Raw genomic sequence first — 22,180 nt, forward strand, 5'->3', positions numbered from 1 at the left:
AGAAAGGATGCAGCGAGGTCCTAATAAGTCGGTCAAGAAGTTAGCTGTAGAAATTGGGGTTTCTTACGGAAGTGCTCACAAAATTCTCAAGAATAAATTAGGTTAGTAATATGCTGAATAAAGTAGACATTACATAATGTATATAACCGCCTGAAGACTTGAGTTTGTGAAAAAAAAAATGTTACTATTCTACTGTTTTTTGATCAAATACTGTAAAGTAATGACCAAACTGAAAATCGTAATACTAACTTATATTTCCCTGTAACATAAATGGATGCACTACTTTTCTCTCCTCCTATAGCTAGTAAAAGATTTGTTTACATATTGCACTAGCAACTCCAAACTCCTGTAATGGAAGGGGGGTAACAGTGTTTCCGAGTATAGCCAGGTTAATGTTAAAAATGTTAGTAAAAATAAAGTGATGTCCCTGTATTTACTCACTCTGGTTATGCAACGTGGATTTTACATCACTAATAAAAATGTTGTGAACACAGTCATTACGCAACTAGTTAGGAAATGATACTTGAATGGGTTATTTATGAATGGGCCTAAGTAGCTAATTTTGTGAAAATGAGTTTGTGATGTAATAACTGCTCTTTTGGTGTAGGTACATCGATTTAGATATGAAGAGGACTAAGTTTCACACTCTAATGCTTAGTAGAATTTATGATACAATTTTTATTTCAGCCTTCATTTCAAAATTTCGGTCTGTAAGCAGTTTTTTTCTTAAATTGCTAACAATTTAGTATTCAAGAATTAGGCTCTTTCATAAAAAACACATTCACTTATATTACGGAACTAGTTAGGTAATGATACATTATGCAACTAGTTAGGTAATGATACTGCTATTACCTATCTGGTTGCGTAATGTGAACTACAAATTATAGTTATAGTACAGTTATCTGATTTATATGGTGCTGAACATTCAATTGCAGAATTTACAGATTTTTCAATATCTAAATCCTCGTTTGAACTCATTTTAACAATGTCTGTTTATTTCTTCTAGTACTGCAGTTCTTCTGTTATAAACAAAAACCTATAGTTTTCTAAACTAATAACACAAACATGAACAAATCGCCTGTCGGAGGAAGAAATTAATAATAATATAATCGCCTCTCCACAAAAACCGTGTCAAAAAATAATAAAAATAATACAATAATTACTTTTATAAAAAATATATATTTTTAGGTGGATAAAACGTTGTACTATATACTTATATAACTTCATATTACAATACTATCCTGCGGCCTCGTTTGACAACTTTCCAATCTCGTATTAGCTATAATATGAAACGTTACGATACTCATATCGCAAATAACTATTAGTTGTTTCAACACCATGATTACCTGAAACGAACCACAACTGTAACTATGATACTAATTCTACTCACACTCAACAACTTCACAAAACAACAGTAATACTAGAGCTCGTACATGGGGTTTGTTTGCATGAATAGAAATAGGACGTAACTTTGTACACACACGGTAATGGTACGGCGTCTTATCTCAGTCAACATGAAATCCTGAGACGGAAGGCAGACCACACAATACTAGCCCGGAAGAAAAACAGATATGACAAGAAGTCATAAATTCGCTAACACGGGAATCTTGCACATCAGGTCGAAACACTCTTCGAATACTACAGAGGAAGAGTGTCCTACAGGTACGTATGTGCCACTAAGAATAAGACACAAAAAATACATATGAAATACACCTTCCATTAGTAGTTGAATAAACTTTCTGCTTGTTAATGAGGATATGTCAGATATGTCACTCCTCACACTATAGTAGAGACAAGCTGGTAATGACTGACGTCTTCTTTGCCTTAGAACATGCCTCACAACAAATGAGATCGTCGTAAATGAAAATAAAACCAAATATATGACATGAAAATATTATGAAAACAAATCTACTGTACAAATAGGCAATTATAGTTTTAAAATATCCAAACATTTAATAATAGTGCCACACTAGAACTGAAGGGGAGGTGGTACACCCTATCTCCGCAATGTTAACTTTGCTATCTTTATTCTTGATCTTCTCTAAAACTACCAATCCTAAGGCGATGAAATTTGGTACACTAATATATTGACGGTTTCTGTACTGATTGACATTTTTGTAAATGGATCAGGACACATACACATTATATTTTGTCCTGCCTTGTTGTACTAACTCCCCTTAAGCTGAGCATAAATATAGCCAACAAATGCAGTTTAGGCTTATTGTAACACGTGAAAAGTGTTTTTTTTTTTAAGTATCAAAATCTGTAAGTCGTATTGAATACGATATTGATACGGCATGTTATTGAATATGCTAGTCAAACATGGACGACTACAGAGTCAAATAAACAAGATCTTCAATGCTTTGGTGGCTCAGTATGAGGCGAAGATTTCTGGAGAAAAATATAATCAAAGATACAGCTGTGATTAAGCATATGACGTTGATCAAGCTGAGGCGAGTATTACCATCAGCAAATGCATCATTTACGAGTATCTCCAAAATAAGAACGACTGTTTCTTTTATATGACGTCATTCCATTTTCGGCCAATGAAGTGTAATGAAATTTTGAGTTCCAACCAATCATACTCATACATCGCGATAATTTCTGCAGCTCGATTTATCACTATCAATTTATCGCATGGCCTTTCTTTTGTTTAGTCAGTGTCGCCAACTGTTTCCACGTAAATTGATGAGCATGAATCCATTGTACTAAATAAAGTGCGAAATCCTACTTCCACATCTACATCTTCATCTTGTAATTCTATGTCCATTGTATTTAAAGAAAATGACACTTCTTCATAACAATTGTTCATTTAATTAATGTATTAATAAGGTTATTTGTAATTACACTACAAAATGTTTAAATTAAATTATGATTTCAGCAGATAATAAAAACGTATTTCTGTTATAATAGCAAAAGAAAATCTCAGTACATGTAATTAACATTTTTAAATCTGTATTTCGCTTTTCGCAATTGACATTACTGAATAACATTCAATTTCTTTATTGCAGTCATCGTTATTCGTCTATTTCGACTTCACAATGTCTGAACAGGTTAAGTATTCATAAATATACAAGTATTAACATTTTGTGAGCGAATTTTAGGGATATATTATTTACATTTTTATTGCATTCACGAAATAGTCGTGATTTATCGGCAAATCTCAGACCTCTTGTGACATTACTATAGATAAACATGCCCCATACCCAACCACTCTATAAATCAGAAACATGCATTCCTATTCCGCTCTTAGAATACACACCCTTTTCCATATTATGTCCTCAGAGCCATATTTCATTAGATTCACTATATATATATTCTTTTACCCTTAAAACTTAAGAAGAAAAAAAAATATATTTTTTAACAACTTTAAATTAGTGTAACTCTGAAAATATTGAAAATAGGACCCATGTTTATATGACATTTTTCGCTCAAAATGCCAAAATATGCTCCGTATGTGGCGGTAACTCCTCGTGAATCACCCTATATACATTTTACGGACCAACAAACCTACTAACAAGGGAAGGGTTTCGGCTCGAACAGGAACTTCGTATCCAAAATTTGTATACAGGCCCATCTTTACATCTCTGTAAAGCTCCCAAAAGCATTCGTTTGTGTAATGTGTGGTTTGTCTGTTAGAGCACTGTACAAGTTGAGGGGTGGGGAGAGCACTGCACAAATTAAGGGAATGGGACACTTTACCCGCAAGCCTAGCCTAGCCTAGAAGCTAATGCGAGTGGTAAAATTATAAAGCCCATTTAAGAACATTTTTCTCCAACGTTCTGTCTGAAAATATTGCAGGTAATCAAAAATGTACACTGTTGTGTGAGTCATTGAATGCGCACAAGGACACAACCTTAATAAATTAATCATTCCAAGGCTAGGACATGGAATGTATGATCATTCCACCTAAAAAAAAAAACTAAATATTTTCAGCCTCTGAATATCTATTTCCTTACACAATACAAAATATATGCTCGGAGGATAACAGATTGCATAAGGACTCTTGCTGAGAATCCAGAACTTAACTTGGGAAATCGAGTGTTTACAATGAAAATGCACTCTGTTATTCATAACCAGTTGTCTGCTCCAGTGTACCGCCCTATGCTTCAATATTCCTGCCAGTCAGCTGGTTACGTGAATCGTGAACAAGTCTCGGACTTCAAAAATGTAATTCAGGTAGCATTTGATTTTTCAGCATTGGATTGTGGTTCAGAAGATTGTTCAGGTGTTGCTTCTGTGTGTTGTGCTTATTGCTCTGCTCCATGCTGTTTCATGCATTTTATAGAGAATCCTCATGTACATTTTTAAAGAAGTGTATTGACCAATACCAACCAAACGAAGAGTTACACAAATGAATGCTTTTACGGACTTCATCACCATTGTGAGGTAAGCCTCTTTACAAATTTTTAACCAAAAATTCCTGTTCGAGCCGAAACCCTTCCCTTGTAAGAAAGACGAGGATGATCAAGCTATTACAGTAATAATTATATACCAAAATAGGGGTGCAAAGTATATGCACAATACCAGCCGCCACTATTACTAGTAAAACAGCTCTGTTTACATTCACGCGCCCGGCCTTACCTTACGTTGAATCAATACAAGGGACATGAAGCGGTCAGGAGAAGTAACCACCCCCTCCGATTTCATTCGCGCCTTGGGAGCATGAGTTTGACAGGCATGGTGTAGGCTTAAGTATGTAAAAATCTCGAAATAGTTGTTTTAAAGATCAAGAGTAATAAATAAATAATACACAAATAATAATAATAATAATAATAATAATAATAATAATAATAATAATAATAACTAACATACGTCGTAAACAAAAGAAAGGGCCTATGCTGAATAATAATTAATGGTAAACACGTATTTTTCTGTAATTTTCATGCTGCTCAGAAGAAGTGCATTGGCACTTACTGCAAGGCTTCTTAAACCACATCGTATACCGCAATTTCCAGGAAAAATAATGACCTCTGAATTAAATTTAAATGCAGTGTATGAATCTTACGTCATGCAAGTTAAGCAGGACGATACAAGAAGTACTTCTATCAAGTACAAGTATACCATATTTCATTCACTTACAAAACACAGCACTCAGTATTGCTCACTAATCTTATTTACATTTATTTATTTGCCACTCTACGTCTAAAGTTATTATTAACAATTATTCTCATGATAAACCACTAAGAACAAAAAAAGAAACATTTAGTTCACAAGACTGACGGTAGGATTCTTGCACACATGCCAATTCAAACAAAAAAGTGTAGGCTCTACCCTCCGCAAAAATGAAACATAAGTTGTAAATGTGTAGTGATCTTAAAATATTAGTGTAATTAGAGACGATAAATTATTGTTAAATTTAACACTTTCATATTCATACTCTTCATATTTTAATAATGAAACAATTCCTTGCTCTGCATTCTCTCATTCCAGTCTACTCTTTTTCGTTTTTGGTTTAATTTTCGACCTTTAATTTGCACGAATTTTTTCATGCTACACTCTAGTTCATTCAGCCCATTATTTCAGCTTATTTTCTGGCAAGAACAACTTTAATAACTTAATTTCATTCACAGATTTTGACTGCACAACGTTACAACACCGAACAGAAGACGCACTGCTGGACGGCAGCCCCACTCTCACTAATTTATGCATACATTTGTGTAAATTGGTGTAAAACCGCAAACACCAACTTTATTTACGCGATAATATACCAACAAACAATCCCGTTGCAACAACACACGAAGAGCTCTTGAAGTATCTATCACATAAATTTGTTTCACAGCGTTCGACTCGTATCCTGCCTAAATAATTTTCACTTGCGCTCTGCAAATAATTACACGTACCTTTAAATTTGCACTTCCCACGTACTTATTCCAGTCAAGTTCAACTGTTCATGACCCCGATGACATACACGGTTTGTTTATATGTAAGACTACAGTATCAAGAACTCAAGTTTCTTGGGTTGTCACCCCTGCGGTGACTGAGTAGTCAGAACTTCAGCCTGTCACGCAAGCGGTCCGCGTTCGAGTTCCAGTTAGGCTTGAGATCTTTAATTGAAAAATTCATAGTGACTCTTAAAGCGGACAGGGTCGCAGTTGGGGGTTTTCTCGGGGTTCTCCCGTTTTTCCACAATATCAGGCATCTACATCATTCCGTCAACATTTCATTATCAGTGCTGTCATAGGAACCAGACGTGGCCGTACATTGTATGGGAACCTAGAATTTCTTAATGAACAATATGGGGAAGAAAAAATTTTACCTATGTGGAGCCATACAGAGTATAGGTGCCTACGTTTTGTAGCCTACATGGGAATTAAATTTTTCATGGAGATCTGTACTGATCTTAGATCATCTCTTCCAGTTCGTAATATATCTTTTTTGATTTTTATAAACATAAACGGTCCATCTCTACAGTAATGGAATCCAGAACCATATATAAAAAAAAAAATTGTATTTTTCCAGAAAAGCTACACCAAAGGAGGTAGTTTTCTTTTGCTTCACTGGCTTCTGTGTGATGTATGTAGTGATAAACATATGACTTTAGAACCCAGAAACACTCGCATTGCGATTTCGCGCAGTCGCATATTTCCAAAGAGTAACTGAAGGCACTATAACCGCAATTATATGCAGTTAAATGTTTCTTGAAGTGTTTCAAAACAATACTAACATCAGTTGGCTAGCAATTCAAAGACAAATGAATAGAATATTAAAGAAAAATACATTTGAGATTACTTTATACATTCAAAATTTTCTGTATTGTATACATATTATTTTGACTTAAATTAGAAATTAAGTTGGTAGCGGATAGCCTATACCATTGTAATACAATTAATCATGAGATAAAATGACACCAAAGTCAAAATTCTTATTAACTTAGTGACCATTTATGCTAACGATTATTAAAAAATACACTTTGTGACCATTTAAAATAGATTTCACTTCATGAACATTACAACTGTAACTTCTTCACAAGTACCTGGCTGATTATTGACCGCATATTGTGAGACATATAACCTTATTTGATATTTTAATTACTGTAAGATCTTGGAATAGAGTAAGTTAATTTTTTTCTCAAACCGCTATGTACCACGTAAGTTTCATACTGGCATTTAATATAATGCAAAAGCAATTCAAAATAACACAATATTTTTGGATTTCTTGTAACTTTTATGAACAGATCATGACTTCTTACAACCAAGAAAAAAAAAAAAGGAAAAAAAAAAAAGAAATATAGATTTATGTTCACCTTCAGTTTCTTCAAATGGTCTCAGGGTACCACAATTGTCATTAACACTGCTTGTCACTACACACTCTCACTGCCTACTGGATCCAATAGCTCTGCTCTCTCGTACTTGCTCCCGATTAGATTACGCACGCATCCTGTACACTGTACAGCATGTGTGCATCCGTCAGTCAGAGGCAACAGCCGAATTCAAACCAAATCGCTTACAGAGATAGTAGCGGAAAGAAAAAATTATAGTTTCTGGAGATTTGCACATCTGATACTGCTATAATACGAGTACGTTATACTCATATTTTTAATGAAACAAATTGTATTATTATTATTATTATGATTATTATTATTATTATTATTATTATTATTATATTTACCTGCAAACTTACTAAAGGCTTTACCAATAACTAAAAAGTATTAAAAAATAGGCTTAAAGGCTTTAGTAATAGACGGTAGTATATTATGCACACTATTTAAAGGGTGTAATTGATGTCTTATTATTTGAAGTGTTGTATCAGTGAAGAAGTGTGTTGTGTCATTGAAGTGTGTTGTGTCAGTGAAGTTTTATAGTTTCTAGTGTTAGAGCAAAGTATTTGAACAGTAAAATGTTTTGAAGTGTTAGTGAAATCAGGATAGTATCAGTGAAATGTGTCGTAGTACCAGTGCAGTGAGTGAGTTGACAGCGAAATGAGTGTAGTGCTGAAAGGTACTTGTGCATGTATGAACATATCATACTCGCGGGTTTTTAGTTCAAACTTAGGATTAAGATACAAATTAGATTTACTTTAAATGTTATTTTAAATGATCGTGCTTCATTTAATTTAGGATGCTCCTTGTTAATTTTATTAAACTATTGTTATTTATTATTATTATTATTATTTATTAGTATTAGTATTACTTATTATTATTAGCATTACTATTATTAATTGTCATTATTGAGTGTATTTATTTATTTTACTTGGTTATTTGACGACGCTGTTTCAACCACGAGGTTATTTAGTGTCGATGGAATTGATGATAGCGAGATGATATTTGGCGAGACGAGGCCAAGGATTCGCCATAGATTATCTGAAATTTGCTTTATAGTTGGGGAAAACCTCGGAAAAAACCCAGCCAAGTAATCAGCCCAAGCGGGAATAGAACCCACGCCCGAGCGTAACTCCGGATCGGCAGGCAAGTGCCTTAGCCGCCTAAGCTACGCCGGTGGCTCTATTAAGTGTAATTAGTTACCACTGCCACCTGGTATTTACCCATTTGCAGTGTGAATAAATAATAATAATAATAATAATAATAATAATAATAATAATAATAATAACAACAATAATAATAACAGCAATAATAATATTATTATTATCATTATTATTATTCATATTTGAACATGAATCAAATAAAGTTGGGAAAATTACATCAAATGTGAATCAAGTTAAAGTAACAGCAATTTTATATCAAAAAGAGGATTTCTATATCTTGGCTTGGCTTTCGAAGGAGGGACCTGAAACGGATCCATATATTTACGCTCACAGTAACGCGTTGTGCGCCATACTGTATGTGATCAACTGATGATGATTGTTCAAAGTGTGACGGGCGGCCTGGATGGCATTTGTGAATCCGACGTTGACAGGAGGTTAATCCTGCCTATCCCTGACAGAAGACTGGTCCCATTGCTATATGAGATCTAAACCATTGGACTGATTTTGTTGATCTTCAGTATATAGTAGGAGTGAACTTATCCGGGAACAATGCGCATGAAATACAAGACTGCGCAGAAAGAATAGCCTGCTTTGAGTCACGTAGTACAGAGGCATTGCCTGCGCCTCCGCGGGATATGTATGTAGAATAAAGTGGGGTAAGGTCTGCCATTTGCAGTTATGGTTATGTGGACTGCAGAGCACCGTTCTTTCGCCATGGAAACTTACTTAACAAATAACAAATCTCTCATTATAGTTCAAAGAATCTTTCGTCGCTATTTCAGCCTGAGATGTCACGATAAAGTTCCTGATCACTGAACAATCGTAAGGAGGGTGAACCAATTTCGTATCGCTGCATCTAACCTTAAGATGAAAAGTCCAGAATGTCCAAGGTCAACGGTTCCTTGCGCGAGTGGAGAAAGCCCGTCAAGCACTCATGCGAAGTCCGCTGTCAGGCATGCCTTAGCGCTAGAAATGTCGGCTCGTTCCCTGCAACGTATCATCCTTGTTGATCTACACTTCCACCCCTACAAAGTAAAGGTTGTGCAACAACTGAATGAACGTGACAAAGTTGCCCGAAGGATGTTTGCGATGGACTTCCTTGGTCACTTAGCAGCCGAACTGCAGATCTTGAACAACTTAGTCATGTCTGATGAGGCCCATTTTCAACTTATCCGGGGTGTGAACAAGTAAAATTTCCGGTACTATGCACCAGGTAACCCACATGTGCTGCATAAGACATCGCTCCATGGCGAACGTGTGGCAGTCTGGTGTGCCGATACTTCATTTTGCAACACAAGCCCTTATTTCTTTGGGGGCCACAATGGCCGTGCTATTAAAGTTACTAGTCATCGCTATGTGAATATGATAAATGTCGTTTTTATTCCAGCACTGGTCAACCGCAACCTACCTCAGATATGGTTCCAACAGGACGGGGCAATAGCTCATACGGCTCGATTATTCTTGGGTATCTTATGACCTGAGTTTCGAGGCCGATTAATTTCCAGATTTGGAGACGTAACTGGCCAGCACGGTCGCCAGATTTGATTGCTCCTCAGTTCTTCTTATGAGAGTATCTGAAGAGTGAAGTCTTCGCTACACGTCCTCAAACATTGGCAGACCTTAAGGATGGAATACGAGACGCCGCCGTGCAGGAAATCCCCGTGTGATCGTGTGATGCAGGCATTCGTACGCCGCTTGCAGGAATGCGTACAATGTAATGGTGGTCATTTACACGGTGTCATATTCAAGAAATAGTAACTGCTGTCTCTAATGATTAAATTGCACACCTTTACCTATGTTTTCACGATAAGATCCAATAAATTGCTCTACTATTTACAATATGCTGGTATGTTTATAGCCTACTAGTCTTTTTGCGCAACCCTATATATAGCTACATTTTTTAAATTACATAATGCATCATCTGAAATCGAGAACATGCAATTTCGCTCAACTTGAACAGTCGTCACCAGATTTATTTCCCATGATTTTTTAAATTAGCTGGGATAACTGACAAATAAGGCAACTCGCCGCAAAAGTTTTGGCTAAGAGAAATAATTAATTGTTGCATACATAATGACATCTACTTCTCGTTGCGAATTCAGTATACATTTTGATAATCCGAGGTTACACAGCAAGACAAGTGTAACAGAGAACATGTGATAGGAGCAGTGCTGTCATGGAGGCCATACGGCGCCATACATCGTATGGGAACCTACAATTTTTTAATTAATCGTATGGGGAAAAGAAAATTTTGTCTGTATGGAGCCATACGGCATATGGGTGCCTAAGTCCTGTACGCGGATATCTGTACTGATTTTAGATCATCTCTTCCTGTTCCTAATGTATTTTGTTTGATGTTCATAAACAAAAATTGTCCACCTCTGCAGCACTGAAATTCAGAATTATATAAAATAATGATTGAAAAACAAGAAGTGCTGCAAATACACACTCCAAGATTCATCAAGACAAGTGTGCATCTACGGTGGTGCTACATGGTGTATTCTTTAAATCAAACTTGTTGTACAATTAAAATGTAAAGCAAAACAATTTCTTTATTTCTTCTTTAATATTAAAAACATCATTAAATGACAGTCAGAGTGATAGAGAAAGGAGAGTAAAATATATTTCAAGGGAGAAAACAAGGGGTGGGGCGTATGGCCAAGAAAAGAATTACCCTGACAGCACTGGATAGGAGAGATCACTTAATTATTTTGTAAACACGTTACATGTTCGTGACACATTGAAGTAATATCTTAAATATTCACAATTGAAAGAAATGAGTCTCAGTATACCATTAATGCATTAATCATTCGCTATCTTCTTCAAATTCATATAACAAGTCGGAACAGGCTGTGTGTGGTCCAAGGAAGACGAAGAAGATTATTTCGCTTCGGTCTTTGGCCTACACATAGGGTAAATTAGGGTCTGTTGGACAGTCGGGCATGTTGGATACTTTGTACTTTAACGTGTTACCTCGCCACTTGTGGGTATCACATTCTGCTAGAAGTCAATGACGGAAGTAGCCATGAGTGGGGCTACTTCAGTCATTGACTTCTAGCAGAATGTGGTGCCCACAAGTGGCGAGGTAACTCGTTAAAGTACAAAGTGTCCAACATGCCCGACTGTACAATAGACCCTAATTTACCTTATCATAAAAGAGAGAGAGAACAGGATCTGTAATTAAAACATTATTGTAACATAGTCAGTAAAAAGGTAGACTAATCCTTCTATGTGTCATAGGAAAATCCACTGTCTTTCCCTCCTCTTTCACATAATGCATTTCTCCACTCCTGCCTATCTTGCGTCTCGTTTTCAAAATTTATCCACCCATCATAATCTAGACACACGATCACAACACTCCTCAATATTATCCATTCCCTCCCACCGAACATCCTCATATTCATCTTCTTTCACTGTGGCTGTTCCTCGGCTTTGGAATTCCCTACCGAGTAATGCCAGGGACTGTCAGACATCAAACTAATTTAAGAATAGGCTAACGAAATATTTTTCTATCAATTCTTGTTAACAATAATAACTGTTTCAGGTTTCTCAATGTTTAATGGTTATATATGTCACAGAATAAATATTAAAAATATCTCATTATTATTATTATTATTATTATTATTATTATTATTATTATTATTATTATTATTATTATTTCTTACCAATATTTATTATTGTCTGACTAACATTACTTATTCAACTTTCATTATTTAACTTCATGTTGATTTATGGTCTAGATATTAATGTAATAACTATGTAATCAATTGTATTCAATTAGAATTAGAGTCTAGCTGGGCGGAAGAGAACGCCTACTGGTCTTAGCTCTCCAGATTAAATAAATAAATTATTATAGTGTTGCAAACCAAATTACAAATTAATTGGCGTTCCTCCGGTAGAAGGCACTTGGTAGCCCATCACACCAATAGACGGCAAATGTGCATATGCATTTTATCATACTTCTAATTATCTGTAAATAAAATTCACTAACTTTAAGAAATTTAACTGAAAATATTACATTAAGAATCAGTTGGATGAAAATAATGAGAAATTATATCAACAGAGAAGGGTCCAACGGAGATACCACCTTTCCAACATGGAAATGTAGCAGCCTAACCACTACACGTTGTGAAGGTTGCCACCAAGAATGCCTTGTATTGTTGCGTGCACGGTAAAACTTGTGAACTGCGCACTCACCAAAATAGAACTTGGACAAAATTCACTACTGAAGACATCGGCAGTTTCAGTCTGATCAATTGTACGTAGATTTCCTTCCCTTTGAATAAAACTATGCTAGGAAGTTTTAATGCATCTACCCTCAGCCAGTTTTGAATTCGCAAACGCATGCACAGTAAATATTAAACTATGAAGAAGTACTAGAAAAAAAATTCACCAGCGTCCTGTAAAACACAAATACGAAAATCGAATTATCACGTCGTGTGAACTAACAGGAATTGATTCTTCTACAGGCTCAAACTAAGTTAATTATTCTGATAAAGATCTCAATTTCCATCCTACTATTTCCACGCAGGCAGGTTCTGAATTAAAGAGCCACGCCTGGAGTTAGGGAAAAGAAGCTGCCTTAATTTAAAATTGATCCAATCTTATTTAATGCATGCATTAGTCCTCGATAATCTTTTTCCCATTTCGGTAGCTTCGATAATTCTTCGTTCGAATCCTCTTAATGTGTCCGTGAAACTAATTATCAATTTTAAACGCTTTCAAGGGCCGCCTATTCTGAAGTCTCTTTCTTCTGGGCAGGTCCATTAACGATCTCGCGAAATTGAATCTTCACAAGTGAGACTCGGCGAGAGAGAAGGACGGTTGCTCCGGCTTCATCGGCGGCATTTATTGAGCCACATGAGTGTAAGCGTCACTTCCGGAGGCTGAATCTATGACTATTCAAATGTTGACTGCAACCGGGTTATTACTTTCAGCTATGCTAAAAAGAAGCGGCGACATCTGCCATCAGTTTGCCAGCATCACAACCAGATCCAGATGCGAAGTGAGCATCAGCCGAGAAATCAATATTTTTACATATACTGAATTATAATATGCTGACCATGGTGTATGCAACAGTTTAGGCTGACTTTGACGCTTTGCAAAGACATTTTCGTGTGTTCAAATCTTGCTTATTATTTGTCCGTTAATGCGAAAAAGCAATAAGCTATATCACCTTAGGTATTAAGTTCAGGTGTGTCAACTATACTGTGTGTTTGCACAGCTTCAAATCTAGGAAAAGTCGAGATATAAATTATAGACTATAGGTCGAAGATCATCAAGGACTATAAGCCCAACGTAAAAATTAGTAGTAGCAGCAGCAGCAGCAGCAGCAGCAGCAGCAGCAGCAGCAGCAGTAGTAGTAGTAGTAATAGTAGTAGTAGTACAGGGACATCATTTTATTTTTACTAGCATTTCCAATCTTAACCTGGCTATACCTTTTGATCAATGGTTGAGAAACAGGAAACACCGGTTGCTACCCCTTTCCACGACTGGAGTTCGATGATACTGGCGTAGTATACAAACAAATCACTTTACTAGGTATAGGAGGGAGGAAAAGTAGTTCATTCATTTACGTAAACTAGGAAATATCGCGATTTTGAGTTTGATAATTTTCATTAGGTTTTTGTTTAATCAAAATACAGTACAGTATTAACAATAAGTGTTTTTACTCACGAACTGAGTTATCCATGCGGACGTTCATTATGCAGTGTATATTATATTGTGTACAGCACATTACAGTACACTATAAAGACTGAAGTTAAATTGAAAAATAATCATAATATGGATATTTAAACACTTTTTGAAAATGATGGCCGTTAATTTCGATACAGGCTTCAGTGCTACTGTGCATATTATCGCACTATTGATTATTGCATCTAATTCCAATTACCAGTTTCGTCCTTCGTACTAGTAACTCATGTTGAAATAATCCTGTATCTACTCTATAAAATAGTACCTTACGTACTGTAAATTCAATCTTCACTTCTGCCCGATCCGAAAAGATAAAATTACTCAGTCATGCTATCTACTGTCCGTCCAAGTGGTTATGTTGCAGGGTCGTAGAAAGGAGGGAAATCACATGACAATTTAATTATTTAACGAGGCTCTTTTATTTAAGTCATTTTAAACAATTGCATAATATTACGTAGACGTCCAATTCCTAACTGAAATTCTCAGAAAAGAGCTAAGACAGCCCAGCCACTAGTCTTTACAGAGAGGCGAATATAAGCTAGTGGGGGAAACCGGGATGCGACGTAGGCAAACGGACGACAGTACCTGTGCGAAAATGAGTCAATATTGAAAGCTATTTCGTCACTGGAAAACGTGAACATATTTCTGGAACGTACTGTTCACTTTGACCGTAAGGCTACTATGACTGTATATGCGGGCTTGGATCTGTGTGGAGGACAGTTGAACTTCATTAGTAGAAGGGGTGGGAGTGAAGTACATTCAAAAACTCAGATACAATAAAAATTGAAGTAAAAATAAAATAATGTCCTGGTGGTGGTGGTGGTGGTGGTGGTAGTACACTCAAGCGCGGTGTGGTCCATTGTGCGCCCTATATGCGATAATTGTCCAAGTCCGATGGCGGCTTGGGTGGCATTCGTGAATCCGATGCTGATAAATTGGCCAACCTGCCTCAGCTCCAGATACAGCCAGGTCTCGTTTCGCAACGAGTAGCCTGATAAACACCAGGGGCTCCAGGCCCATATCAGCATTGGAAACTCCCAAGACTTTACCCTAACCTATTTTTACTATTGCAGATATTAGATGAAATGATATAGGGGAACGGGAGTATCCTGAGAAAATCCTTTGCAACGTCTGATTTTTCAACCACAAATTCCATCACCGCCTGGACGGGGATCGATCCTGGCCTCCTGGATTGAAAACAGCGTGCTACCACTTGGGCCAAAGAGGCGGCTATTTCCGAGAATACTCCCCTTCCCTTCTTTCCTGTGTTTCTTCCAGAAAATGGGATGTAATCCATTGGACATTTGCTTCATTAAGTGTACAGTAGTGGCAAAAAAAAACGGGACCAACGGAATAATCAAAGTCCCCGAAATGAGCCACTGCGCATGCCACGCCCGCATTCACAAGATAGCGAGTAATCTATTGAAATTGCTGTAGTTTCGACTCCTGACGTAGCCCATTTCGAAAGCCATTAGAAAATAAGCTGGTAAAATTCATGTTCTGGCAATAATAAGTTAATTAAGTAGTAAAATATCGCTGCAATCGAAAAGTATTGGGAATAAATTTGAATAAGGAACAAAAAAAAAAGTTTCCTTCTCAGGCAGGATTCGAACCACGAAGTCTTAGTTACCAGTCTATCGTGCTGTCACTGTGAACACGGCTCTGAAATCAGCTACAAGGCTCGGTCCGGTTTTTTTCCCCACTACTGTACATAAACTCTTATAGGCCTAAACAGCACACCAACATAATTTGTAGTACTTTTCGTGACGTAATGCGACTGATAATTCAACCATCACAGAGATGAGTCTGCTCCTGACCAGACTTTATTTTTTAGAAGGATATGCTTCTGAATCGAAGGATATGCTTCATTTTATTCATAGCTACATTTTTTCTAATTTTGAAGCAAGAGGTTGCGCTCGAAGTAAATGCTTCTTCCTGTGAAGCAAGGGCTCTTTTCCTACTGCATCATCAGGAGCAGAAGGTTGTGCTCTGGATTTTATTATTAAAATCTGAAGCACATCCTTCAAAATAGTAGAGTAGTGTAAATTTTTATTGTGCAAAATTAAAATGAAAAAAAAATACTCATAACGATTAATTACTATTTTCTTCTTTAAAACTTTTCTTATAGGCCTATTATAAATAGTATCTATTAGATATAATGATCCAGTGTTAGCCGTACGAGATATTGAGAAAGATGGAAAGTTAATAAGTCGCCGTCTAGCGTACAGAACAAGAAGTGGTGTAGGTAACAAAGGTTGTCATAAATATTTTCTAAATAATGAACTTGTCTCACACCACACCGATGATCAATGTCTCGCATTCCAGGACAGGCAAGCTCATTCCGTCAAAGAAACACTCACAGCCACAAGTTGTATATTGGATGATGTGGCTTGAAAATTGATATGGAAGAAAGTAGTCTTGATAATTTGGCAGTTTACATAAATCAGTGTTTGTGTTAGTTACTGGATTAATAATTCAACAAAAATAACATCTACAATAAGTCTTAATTTATGTCCATAATGCACTCAATAGACTTTAGGCTAATCTAATTTTGTAGAATAAATGGAATACTAAGTACGTTAAGTAGCTTGAAGTCCTACTAAGGGATCTTGTACGTGAAGTGAACACAGGGAAAAATAATTATACATTTTCTAAAACCTTAACTACAGACGCAGAAAATGTTTCTGTCATAATTTGATGTAAACTTTACAGCCTTTTAATGGAATATTTAGAATTTTTTTTGTTTGATATGTATAATAGGATACTTAGAAATACTTTAAAGTGTAATACATATACGTATAATGAAATATTTATAAATATTTTAAAGTGTGATACGAAAGTTTAACTTTTAGATGTGTAGTTTTTCCTTCATTAACTATTAAAAATAGTGTTGTAGGATTTAATCGATTAGTCCCATCGATTAATCGATCACTTTCTGTTATAAAATTAATCAATCAAAAATATTTAATCGAATAATCGAGTCGATTAAAATTAATCGGTTGTACTTAATATTAATTAATATCTTGTTAATGCAAACGCAGACTACAAATTCCGATAATATTAGTCTCTCAGAAATTGCTTACTTCAAAGCACAATGATACCATTATTTTGTAACTGCAAAGCAGGTAGCAGGTAGCAGAGGGCAAATCTTTACACAAATACTTCAGGAAGAGATGGAGATATGAGGCCAGTGACCTGGTCTATCCCTATTGGAAGTTGAAACGCAATGCGAAACTCTTATTAAGTTTTATGGTTTTCCAAGAAAACTTCCACCTTGTTATCAGCTCGTCGTCCTAACATATGAAGTACATACATTTTTGGGATTTGTCCCCCTCATCCCATAAGCATGGCTACATTGTATACTACAGGTGACAGAGTAACTATCTTCTTCTCTTTCTAAAATGTTGTACAAAATCAATCCGATTACAATAGGGGCCAGTCTGATGTTTTGGCCGCAGCACTGCTACAGTTCTGTGGTCTGTGGAAAGTGAAAACTCCATTATGCCATATAAGAAGTTGAGGGGTAAATTCGGTGAAACGTTTGGATTTAAATTGAACTACCATGGAGAAGTGCTTGACAGGAAAAAAGTTTTATCGTGTTTAGTGGTGCAGAAAACATTGTTACTAAACGAAGAGCAGAACTTAATTCGGTATTAACTAGGTAAGTCTTCATACTTTTTTATTTGTGTTTGTCTAAAAAATCCCCGGAGAAATTGACACAATAAATTATAAGCCTACATAATAAATATGTTAGTAAATAACTAAAATAGTAAGGTTTTGTAATATATAACGATACAGTATATACAGATATAGGTGCAAAATTTTATACTTATGCTAATCACCGAACAACAATAACTGTGTATTACAGTATGTTGAAATTCAAATAGTTGATCGATGAAATATTCTGATAGATCAACAGCACTAATTGCAAATTATGTGAAAAAATATATTTGCATTTTCACATTATTCCATTCATTGTATTCCACAGATTTTGTATCATTATTGCAGCTTTGAGAGATAAGGAGCAAAAGTTATACAAAAATATAACAAGCATAACTAAAACAAAGACTTTGAAACAATGTATGAGCAACAGGTCTTAATAGGGAAGAAGAAAAAGAAGTCATAAAACGTTATGGCTTATGTTCACGATAAGGAGTTCTGCACAGTCAGAGGGCTTAAAAAGGAATCCTAATTTCCAACATTTAATTTCTTTATAATTTCCCCCTCCTTCATGAGATCAGGGACGGGGGAATTCGTATTGTAAACAGAGCAGTGAGCGTGAGTACCTATACACAACAGCGACTAAGGTAGCAGGAGAAGCTAAGCTCCCTGAGAGAGGCTGTTATCCGTCGTGATGTAGACTGATATTTGTAGCACGTCGTATAAAGGAGAAGCGACTTGATTTTTTTCACTTATTAATCAATCTATGAAGGTGTGCTAAAATATAAGCGGGAAGGAGGGAAAATTTATTGTGTGTTTCACTAGCCTGTGTATACTAATCATTAATTAAACTGATTATAAAGGTTAATCTACAGGAAATGTTGTAGTAAAATAATAAGAAGGATTATTTGCTAGATATTGTCCCAGAATCTTTTTATGTAAACTATACTTCCCAGTTCTTGTCCGGGTTTTCTTTGTTATTGTGATGATGATGATGATGATGATGATGATGATGATGATGATGATGATGATGATGATGATGATGATGATGATGATGATGGTAATAAACCGGAGGGATGATGACAAAAAAAAATAGAGAGAATATCCTGGGAAAATCTGCCCCTAGCATAGTCTTTGACTCATATTGCACTTGCCGAGATTTGAACTCAGGTTGCCGGCAAGCAAAACCAACATCCTAGAATATCAGCTAATGCTGCATCTTGCTGACGTTACTATTGAACCGCCAGTATGAACTGTTAATTGTTTACTTTTCTTCGCAGAGGATAAGAACTGCTTTTTTTGTATGAAAACCCCCATTTCTCGGCCGGCTATTGTGACAGACTCTCTTGGGACAGCTCTAAAATCACGCAATGGCAGTCTCAAGGTTTGTGTTGTGTACGAAAAGAAAAATAAAACAACACTTTTCGTTGTTAGTGGATTAGCTCCAACTGGGTTTGTCTCTGGAGCCTGTTTATTTTTACAGGCATTGCAAGGGCAAGGGCGCAGAATTAGCCCGGCAAGGGAATTTGTCCGCAGCCTGCGTGTCTGGGCACCTCGCCGGCTATTTCCGACGACGCACGGCGGCTTTATATGCTGCCTGCAATAACACAGCTGCTGATTCTTCAGCCCAAGTTAGGAATCGCAACCAACTTTCTCAGAAACGAATTCTAAATTGAGCAGCAACTCAATAGTGAAGTGCAGGGTGCAGCTACAGGCAAAAGTTTTGTTCCTCATTGATACAGTGTGTTGTGCGAAAGCCACGTGAGCTCGGAATTCTCTCCAGAGCGTAAATTCTTGAACGCTGTCAATGTATTTTCTGTGTCTCTATGCTGGAAGACTAGACATCATATGGTATCAGCAGCGAATAGGGATTATAAAGAATGGACACTGAGCGAATTTTCCTGTGTTTTGTTTCTCTGTGCGCCGGCGTTTAGTTTCACTTTCAAGCGCTAGAGGTTAGTGTAATCGAGCATACGCTAAGATAATAATTGAGTACAGAGTTAAGACACAGGATCCAAACATTGCCTACCTTATTGCATAATCCAGTAATGCTTTACTTCAAATAAATTCAAGTTAACAACTTTTCCTTATTTCTCAGTGGCAAACTAGTTGTAATAATATTTTTTTTATATTTCAGATATAATAAATTATATTATAAGATAATATAATACATTATAAAATTAAGTATCGAATTCGTTTAATATTTGTATATAATATAATATATATTTTTTATTTTTATTGGGTTATTTTACGACGCTGTATCAACATCTAGGTTATTTAGCGTCTGAATGATATGAAGGTGATAATGCCGGTGAAATAAGTCCGGGGTCCAGCACCGAAAGAATATAATATAGGTATAGGGTTTTACTTCTCATAAGAGTTTCGTTTTTCCATTTTCAGTACTATCAAATCATTACATATTTTAATTGTTTGGGTCAACTTCTCAACTCTCATTATAAAGTAACTCTAGAGTCTAGACATTACAGTTAATGACGGATTTATTATTTTATGGATCCAATTTATTTTGAGTACGTAATGTACCTAGATGTATTAATTATGTGTTATATTTCCGCTGTTTCGACTGCTAGCCGGTGTGATGTCAGTGCCAACTCTAGGGAGAAAGGAAAATCTCACGCTCTAGGTGGCTTGAAGGTCATTGAAATCAGTCCGGCTACATCAAAGGTACCGACGCGAAGTGTCCATACTTAATTGCCTATACGCTGGTATCAGTATGTACCTTATGTGATAAAGAATATGCATCTTGTGTTAAGTCAAGATTGGTAGCTCAGTTGGTAGAGCGCTGGTTTACGACAATCACAGATCCGAGTTCTATTTCCAGCGATGCGATGGAGGAGTTTTATCTGTGGTGGACAAAGCTTTGCCTGTGAGATCGTTTTATATATCTGAATTTCACCTCTATTCTACTCACAACTGACTGAGAAATAAGTGGCAGAATTTGATAAGTTCCGTTAAGAAAAAGTGCATACCTCTGTTCCCAAATCCTATCACGACCAGGATCTTTTTTTAGTGGGTTATTTTACGACGCTATATCAACATCTCAGGTTATTTAGCGTTTGACTGAAATGAAGGTGATAATGTCGTTGAAAAGAGTCCGGGGTCCAGCACTGATAGTTACTCAGCATTTGCAAATCATAAATCACTTTATACATTTAGCTCTGTACAGTAAAAATTCCATTTGTGTTTCATCGACTTGTGGTGTATTGTTACGAGCAATAAATTTAATTACAATATAAGTACATCCTTGCGATGGCTAAAAATGATATTATCTAAAAAAATGATTATTTATTTTAATTATTCCCTCTGATTGAGGTTCTGGCTGATATGTAACCTATTATCAGTAGAGAGCGGTATTTTAGGCCCTAAAAGTGTCATTTTAGGCGCCTAAAACAGGCTCTTAAACTCCTTTATTTAGGTTCTATAAAATAAAATAAAAAATATACTTTTTTGTTAAAGAATGTCACTAATATAAGATTCAACATTTATTTAATGCAAAATTCTAGGATTAAAAGAAACTTGCACACATTTCACAAGGACACACATGCATACACAAAATGAAAACCTTCTTTCTTTAAGTTAGTGTTTTTCGTTCACCAATCACATTTCCATACTTTGCTTCACAGTAGATGATCAGCACCTATTATGGCTATTGTGTCGCTCACTGCTGTACTTACAAATGTTGAGAAAAAAGGAAGGGGTTGTTATCTGTCTTGGAATGTAAGAGAATGCTTATTCGGGTACAACCCAGCGAGTTTGTGTTAAATTGCTGACAGACAGAGAAATAAAATAATAATAATAATAATAATAATAATAATAATAATAATAATAATAATAATAATAATAATAATAATAATAATCGGGATCGAACCCGAAACCTCGAGCACAGAAGGCCAGCGCTATACCGACTACGCTACCCAGGCCGAATGAAAGTTGGAATTTTAGGATTGAAAGATTGTAAGAATGAGGAATGGCCAGGAGGTACTTCTCTATTGTGTTGTTCATTGCTAGGAAGGAGTTGTTATCCGTCTTGGAATGTAAACGGTACAGAATGTTAAGGAAAAGAGTAAGCAGTTACGAAAAAGATGCAAACATTACAAAAAAAAACTTAAAAATAGGCATTAACGTCAAAATAGGCATTTTAGGCAAAATAAAACCCCTTTATTTATACCTATATTTCCATGAAAAATATAAATATTAAATCTCAAGCCTGTATGTATCAAGGAAAAAAAATAGGATTTTGCCTAAATTCCGCTCCCTATTATCAGGCAACACATCTCACTTGATATGTGTCAGAGGAAGAGCAATTGTTTGTATGCATCTGAAGTCTGATTAATGTACTCGTAATTAGTAGCGATGTATGCAATGGAGGGGGAAAGGAACTGGC

The 22,180-nt window shown here is 36.0% G+C and overlaps 1 protein-coding gene across 7 annotated transcripts in view; it reads right to left on the minus strand.

Annotated features, from left to right (window-relative positions):
* The window catches only part of LOC138699820 (trichohyalin-like), a 412,868-nt gene that overhangs the window by 175,560 nt on the left and 215,128 nt on the right, over positions 1–22,180 (minus strand). Inside the window, exon 1 of one of the 7 annotated variants that reach the window (XM_069825998.1) lies at positions 7,247–7,327. The exons of the other annotated variants lie outside the window; for them this stretch is intronic. The gene's annotated coding sequence lies outside the window, so the exon portion shown is untranslated. Of the gene's footprint in view, positions 1–7,246; positions 7,328–22,180 lie in introns of those variants that run through there. 7 annotated transcript variants of the gene reach the window in all.

Source organism: Periplaneta americana, chromosome 5, assembly GCF_040183065.1.
Source record: "Periplaneta americana isolate PAMFEO1 chromosome 5, P.americana_PAMFEO1_priV1, whole genome shotgun sequence".
In the NCBI taxonomy this organism is placed as follows: Eukaryota; Metazoa; Arthropoda; class Insecta; order Blattodea; family Blattidae; genus Periplaneta; species Periplaneta americana.